A 7585-nucleotide genomic window follows, 5' to 3' on the forward strand; every position below is an offset into this window, starting at 1 on the left:
AGGAAGAAGCAGAGATGTGGAATCAATCTCATCTTTCATTATTCCTCCCAGTTCTGATTCTTAGTGGGACCCAATAATTGGTCAAGGACATTTCTAATACCTAGATCAAACTTGGAAGGATAGCCAAAGCTTATTTCATAGAGACTTAGGAAAACTTTGAATATATTGCTGCTACCTTGTTCTTCATATGTTATCCAAGTTACATTGTTTTTATTTCCTGACCTCTGCCATCTTGTAAAAAATCTGTTTGACTCGGCTAGTTTCTCCGATTAGCACTTCTCTTTTCTACTAACACTTGTCTCCACCTTTATCCAGGAGCAGTCTTTCATTGGAGCTGTCTATCAGTCAGTGTTCAATCAGGAAAACAGAAACTGCTATAGGTATATCAGGCAGAGAAGAGCTTAGTATAGAGGTTCATTTATAAAATCGATACCCATTTGGCAAGGGAATCTGGGAAATGTAGTTTTCAAGCTTCTAACCCCCAGCAGTACAAAGGAAAGCAAAGAAAAGTTGCTCTGAGGTTGATTAACGGCAGACAGTTGTCTGAACAGGGTTCTTGAAAGGGTTGACTTGAAAGGGTTCAAGAAAGTACAGGTGACTCAGAACCAATATGTCACCCCTACTTAAATGTGAGCATAACCCATTATTTTGAACTCCTGTTGCTATGCTACTGTTGGACATACTGATAGAAAACATTTACTGATTCATTCTGAGCTACTATGGTGATATAACTCTGACTGTGAATAGGTCAGATTCTAAGGGTAGGAATTTTGTGAGGTTAAGTGAAATTATTGTTGCACAAGATTCATAGCATATGACCTACACAGAATAACTATCCTATAAAGGGAATTATTACTACTACTACTAACAACAACAATAGTAACTGAGACCAGTTTTTACTACTCTGATGAGCAAAAACATGCTGTAAAAAATAATAAAATTGAGGCCAAGTGAAAAAAGAAAAAGAAAAACCAATTCACTGGTTGACTTCTCCAGTTCCAAAGGGTAGAGAATATTCTCATTCATCCATCCAGAATGTAGTTCTAGACATTTCTAATCCCTCTGGGAAAAGAATGCACACCCATCCCCCTGGGGGGATTGTAGCTACAAGCTTGGCTTATCCTAAAACCCAGGAACAGCCTCACTCTTACACCCCTACGAAAAATACCCCTAAACAAAGGGCACTCTAAAACAATGACTCTTTACTGTCATTTTAAACAGTAAAGAATTTCATAGCAGTCTTTGGTACCAACGGAAATTCACCGCATGTCCAGTGGGAGCATAACCCTTGCTTGGCTGTGATACTGCTTGCATCACTTTTAAAACGTCACATAAAACGTATTTAGCTTCCACGCTTTCATTTTGTGTTATCAAGTAAACACAGGACAGTTGGACTGGTAATAAAGGACTCTTCAGGGAGGATTGTGGAAGCTAGAAACAGCTGCTCCTCAGTGGAGAGCATACAATTCCAGGCCTCTCTGGTTCTCCCCGTAAAGCTGTACAGAGAAGGGGTTTCAGAGCCCAGCACCACTGACCCTGACGAGGGAGAGAGCCTACGGCTCGTCCCTCAATCAGAGCTTTCATCATGTGTTTTTGGTTTATAGGCTCTTATTCTGGCTTCCAGATAGGGCGCTCACAGCTTTCTAACCTGAATAGGCAGAGACCTCATGTTTATCCATCCTGGGGCTCTGACATCTGACGTCCAGCTGTGATTACACCAGAAGAATGGACTCCAGGGGCATCACTCCAGTGACTTCTCCTGGGGAACAGTCTCCAGGGAGGGACACAAAATCCCTCCCAGGTCACAGAGGAGGGAGGCTCCAGGGAAAGGCAGCCAAGGAGGCCAGGGAGCTCAGTAAGGAAATTGTTGCTGGGTGTGCACGTATGCTTTAGGGTCGTAGAACGAACTAAAAAGTGTTGCTCATGGACCATTTACTTCTCACAGAAGACAGTAACAGGGGTGCATATTTTCTTTTTAAGACATGTGCCCGTGGTAACATGTGCCCCTTCAGTTCTTCACAGTAAGGCTCTGTGCAACTCTCCTCATTCATTCATTCATTCATTCATTCATTCATTCATTCATTCATTCTCTCATGGGTTTTAAATGCCTAGACTGTGTCAGGCACGAGCTAGGGGCTGGGAACACAAGAAGGAATGGAAACTCTTTCTTCAAGAGGTTCTCTGTTCTCTCTCCAGTGGTGGCAGACAACAACAAACATAGAATGAATTTAAAACAATTGTTAGTAAAATTACATAGATTTCAGATGTACAATTCTGTATTACATCATCTATAAATCCCATTGTGTGTTCATCACCCAGAGTCAGTTCTCCTTCCATCACCATATATTCGATCTCCCTTACCCTCATCTCCCACCCCCCACCCCCCACCCCCCTTACCCCAATAAATTTAATAAAATAAAATTAAAAAAGAAAAAGAAAAAAAAGCTTGTATAAGGTTTGATATATAAAAAGGCTTTATGCAAGAACTTCCATTACATGTGTTGGTCCTGTAACTATCAGAGATTTGTCTTTTGATAAAATGATGGAGTAGAGGGTGGGAACAGGTCAAGAGAAGGTTGTCAGACAAGAGAAAGTTATTTCCCATGGGCCAGACATCTTTTTTTTTCTATCTGTAAAGCCAAAGAGTCAGCTCTTCAGTACACTCTTGGCACAGATTTAAGTCGTGGTCAATTAAATCATGACCACATCCACCACCACAAGTTTTGGGGAATTTTTCTTGCACTTTCTCAACTGATATTTTTTTTGAAAAAACGCAAACACTAAACTTTATCATTTTCTTTCTGTAAAATTTCATCCTATCACTTGGATTCAATCTCCAAATCGGGTGAAATCATTATGAATTGTGCTTCTGTTATCTATTATTGTAACTACTCCACCCAGCTTTATGTCATCTGAAAATTTCACAAACATCCCCTCTTTCTCTTTACCTCTATCCAACCCTTCTATCACATGGCAACACGAGTGGTCTTTCTAAAATAAAAATCTGATCTTCTTATTTCCCCTCCCCCCGCCACACACACACACACACACACACACACACACACACACAATTTAAACACGACAAAGAGCCTAGCACGGAACTCAAGGAACTGCAAGTCTGCCCAGTGTTTGTTTCTTCTTCATCTCTGATACATACCTTCTCTTACCTCCAATATATTCAACTATTCAGGAGTTTTCAGAACTCAGTGTATACCTGCTGCCTGTCTTCCCTAGCTGTGCTCTTCTAGACTGTACTTTTCTCCTCAATTCCCCTTGATAATTACCATTCATCCTTCAAGCCTCAGCCACATTATAGCTCCTCTGGGAAGCCTTCTCTGGACAAACCCACACCCACAACCCCGCCCCAGGCTGGTGTTCCAATCTCTGTGCTTTCATGATCATTTATATACACATCAATATACCACCTCTAAAATCAACTGAAACTCAGAGACTGTCAACCTCTAATGTTCAGACAGATCACCTAAGAATCTTGGTAAAATGCAGGTTCTGATTTACAGGAAAATCTGCATTTCTTACAAATTCCTGGAACATGATGATGCTACTGGGTCATAGACCACATTTTAAGTAGGAAGAAAATAATTCCTGGATATTTTTTTTCTCAACTGTGACTATTTTATCATTAGGTCCTATGACTTGACTCATCTTCAAATCCCTAGAAACCAACACACATGTAACTATGCAAAACATTTCAGATGAATTGACCCTATAACATTATCTAATAATATATATTTTTTAAATGTTGAGCCTATTTACCAGAAACTACCTTCTGTGTTGATGCCAATACAATTCCCACGCTTCACTCAAAGTAAACATTGGCTGTTTCATTCTTGATTCAGAAAGTCTGGAAAAGAATTGCTGAAGGAGGGGCTCTCGACAGCACCTTTGCTCTGATTTTAGCTGAGGATTTTAGCAAAGGAGATAAAAACAAGTGGGCTACAAATAATTTGTTATTTCATGACACCCATAAAGGGTGTGCGTTACCCTTGACGCAAACCACGTTTACTCGCACGTGTCCTTTATTGTTCCTTCACAGCCGCCCTGTGAGACACAGACACACAGACTCCAAAGCCCAGCTCACTGGCTTTGATCCCTGACTCTGCTACTAACCTGCTGTGTGTACCTGGGACAGTGACATCATGTCTTTGAGCTTCTATTTGTAAAATGAAGAAAATAATAGGTTCTGCCTCATAGATGTGTTTTGAGAATGTGTTAATGTACATGAGATGCTCAGATCAGTGCTTATACATGTTAAGCAGAACATAAGTGTGAGCCACTATTACCATGTTTCCCCGAAAATAAGACCGAGCCAGACCATCAGCTCTAACGCGTCTTTTGGAGCAAAAATTAACATAAGACCCGGTCTTATTTTACTATAAGACCGAGTCTAATACAATATATACTATACTATACTATACTATACTAATAATGTAATATAATATAATATAATACCGGGTCTTATATTAATTTTGGCTCCAAATGACTCATTAAAACTGATGGTCTGGCTTGGTCTTATTTTCGGAGCAACACCGTGGTTATTAAAACACTTGAAATATTTGAGTCCCTGCTGTATGCTACACACTGTGGTCTGAGCTGGGACTACAGTCATATACAAGATTCTCAAGATACACGTCTATTCTCAAGAAGCACACAGCCTTGAGAAAACAGACAACAAGCAAGGAAATAAATAAATACATAGTTACAAATTGAAATATGTGCTATGAAGGAGCCAGAGGGGGCTTATCAGAGCTGGGAAGGGGATGGGGCGCTGGTTTCAATAAGGTGGTGAGAATCAGAAAAGGATGGGACCTTGACGTTGACACCTGAAGCCAGCCAGGGAGGCACAGAAATAAAAGCATTACAGGCAAAAGAAATACCCTCTGCAAAGACCTGAGGTAGGAAACGTGTGGCAATGAGATTGAGACTAAGTGAGGTTAAGCGATTGGACTACTGTTAAATTCTAAGCCCCATCAAAGTCAAGATCACAGCCCACATTCCTCATTATATGGCTTTCATCGTTATAATACATCATGTTGTGGGTCCTGCATGGAAGGGCAGATGAGACACGCGGCCAGCCATTTGCTCATGAGATTAGCTCAGCAGCTGCCCAGCCTCTAAGGGTCATAAATCAAAACCAGTCTTGTTACCTACGCATCAGGTTGGATAGGGGATGATATGAAAGTCCAGGGCTTCCTGAAAAAGTTGTCTAGGAAGAAAAGTACGATATTCCTAATTTTTATTTTGTTACCTGATTCCATAGTATATTAGCCAGCATTCACTAGCTAATATACTATGTTGAAATAAATTACTCCAAAATAACAGTGTTTATCAACAATAAGCTGTGTTTCTTGCTTGCCTTACATTTTGGTGATAATGTGGTTGTAGCTCTGCTCATTCCATGGTCTAGGCTGAACTACGGGAAGACGAAACTAAGCAACGGTTCTTACATGTTCTGCAAAGAGGAGTCTCACATCACTCCCACTCCTACAAGAAAAAGCGGCCAAAACAAGCTTCACAGCCGAGGCCAACATCAATGAGACGGAAGTTAGTGGGGAGATGTTCTTCTTCCAGGGAGGTGCAGCAAACACACAGAACAGCAGGACTATCTGCCACCTGTGCTAAACAGAGGCCTTCAAAATGGTTCTCATTTCAACTTAGGCTATTTCAACGGCTTGTGAAGCTTTACTTTCAGGGTTTTGTGAGGGGTTTCTTTAAATCCAGTACAGGTCTTTATTCAACAAGCAATTATTGAGTGTTGCTATGGCCAGGACTCTATTTCCTCTTTGCTCTTAAACCTGTATTCCTCTACCCTTAACCTCAAAGACCCCTATGTGAAAGTCTTATACGTGTCTGTTTTCCAACACACTAAGCAATTAACACAATTCTGACAGTATACCTGGAGCTAGTGCCAGATCCCACAGGTGAAGGGCTCACTTCCAGAAGACTACCCCTACTTCAGACACCAATTGCACGTCCAGGTCTCAGCCTGTGCACCTGACCTAGTTATGGCTATAAATGGAAGGTCCCCACTGCCTCCTCCTCAGGTTTGATTAATTTGCTAGAGCAGCTCACAGAACTCAGAGACATATTTACTTACATTTACCAATTTATTACAAAGAGTACTATAAAGGATAGAGATGAACAGCCTAAGGAAGAGGAGAGATACAAGACAAGGTACATGGGAAGTGACGCAGAGCTGCCTTGCCCTCTCTGAGCACACCACTCTTCCCATCTCCACATGTCCGCTCACCCAAAAGCTCTCCAAAGCCCATCCTTTTGTGTTTTTCATGAAGTCTTCCTTACACAGACATGATTGATTACATTATTGGCCATTGGTGATTGATTTAACCTCTAGCCCCTTGCTCCTCCCTGGAGGTCAGAGTGGAGGGAATGAAAGTTCCAACTCTCTAATCACTTGTTTGGTTCCCCTGGCAACAAACCCCCATCCTTAGATGCTTTCCAAAAGTCACCTCAGTAACATAATAAACCCAGGTGTGGTTGAAGGGGGTTTATTATGTATATCAAGACACTTTTACTACTTTTTCATTTAGGAAGTTTTGAGGGTTTAGGATCTCTGGACAAAGAATGAGGATGAAGAATAAATATGTATTTCTTATTATAAATCACAATATCCCAGAAAGGAAGGACTGATGGGTGACTAAGCCTTTTTTCTTACAGTGCATATATACACAGAGGACAGAAAATGACTGTCAGTGATAACACGGCAGAAAGTATGGTTAAATTTGAACCATTTTTAACACCAACACAGATAGCCTTCTCTAGTTCTCTCTTTCTGCCTTCTTCCAGAATCCCTGCCTCATACCTCCACAAGTAGCAGAGCCCTATTTTGACCACAAGAAAAATAGGTGCTATTCGCCATCTCACATGAACTAAGGGCTCAATATCGTAAAACTTACTGTGAAACTGGAAATGGTGAAAGCACCAACTACCCAAACACACATGAATCAGAGTTTAAAGGTTGTTAATAACCGTCCACAAATATATTTCGCATTAATATGTCAAGAATTTACAAGTATCTACTTAAACATTGGCGCCTTACAGGATAATATCACCGCATGCGAATCTTATACTATGGGACAAACCTAATAAAAAAAAAAAAAAAAGGATCTTCTGACTGAGTCTCATTTTCAAATAATATACTGAAATTAAAATTTACTTTCTTGAGGTTAACCCTTTGCTAGACAGAACCAGAGACTCAGAGATTTTGATTTAATGCAACTCATCTAACCTTCCTGAATCTTTATCACATGAAATGGCACCAGTAGAACTGATATTTAGATACAGCCACACTGATTTTTTAACTACTACACGCCAGTAGCTAACATTATGAAATACGTCCATATCTGTTAGTGAAAAGCCGTACCCTAAACCTCTTCCCTGTTGATAAACGTTTTGAAATTCACCCCTTGGTTGAAGCCCTTGGTGTTTATGATCAAGTCGGAGCAGTGGTCTAGTGAGATGACTTAGAATTCAGAGAGACAAGTTTGAGCTTCAACTCTGTTACTAATTTGAGATGTGGTACTTGGCACGCCCTTTCTATTTTTTC

This window comes from Rhinolophus sinicus, linkage group LG12, assembly GCF_036562045.2.
Source record: "Rhinolophus sinicus isolate RSC01 linkage group LG12, ASM3656204v1, whole genome shotgun sequence".
NCBI classification, from domain to species: domain Eukaryota; kingdom Metazoa; phylum Chordata; class Mammalia; order Chiroptera; family Rhinolophidae; genus Rhinolophus; species Rhinolophus sinicus.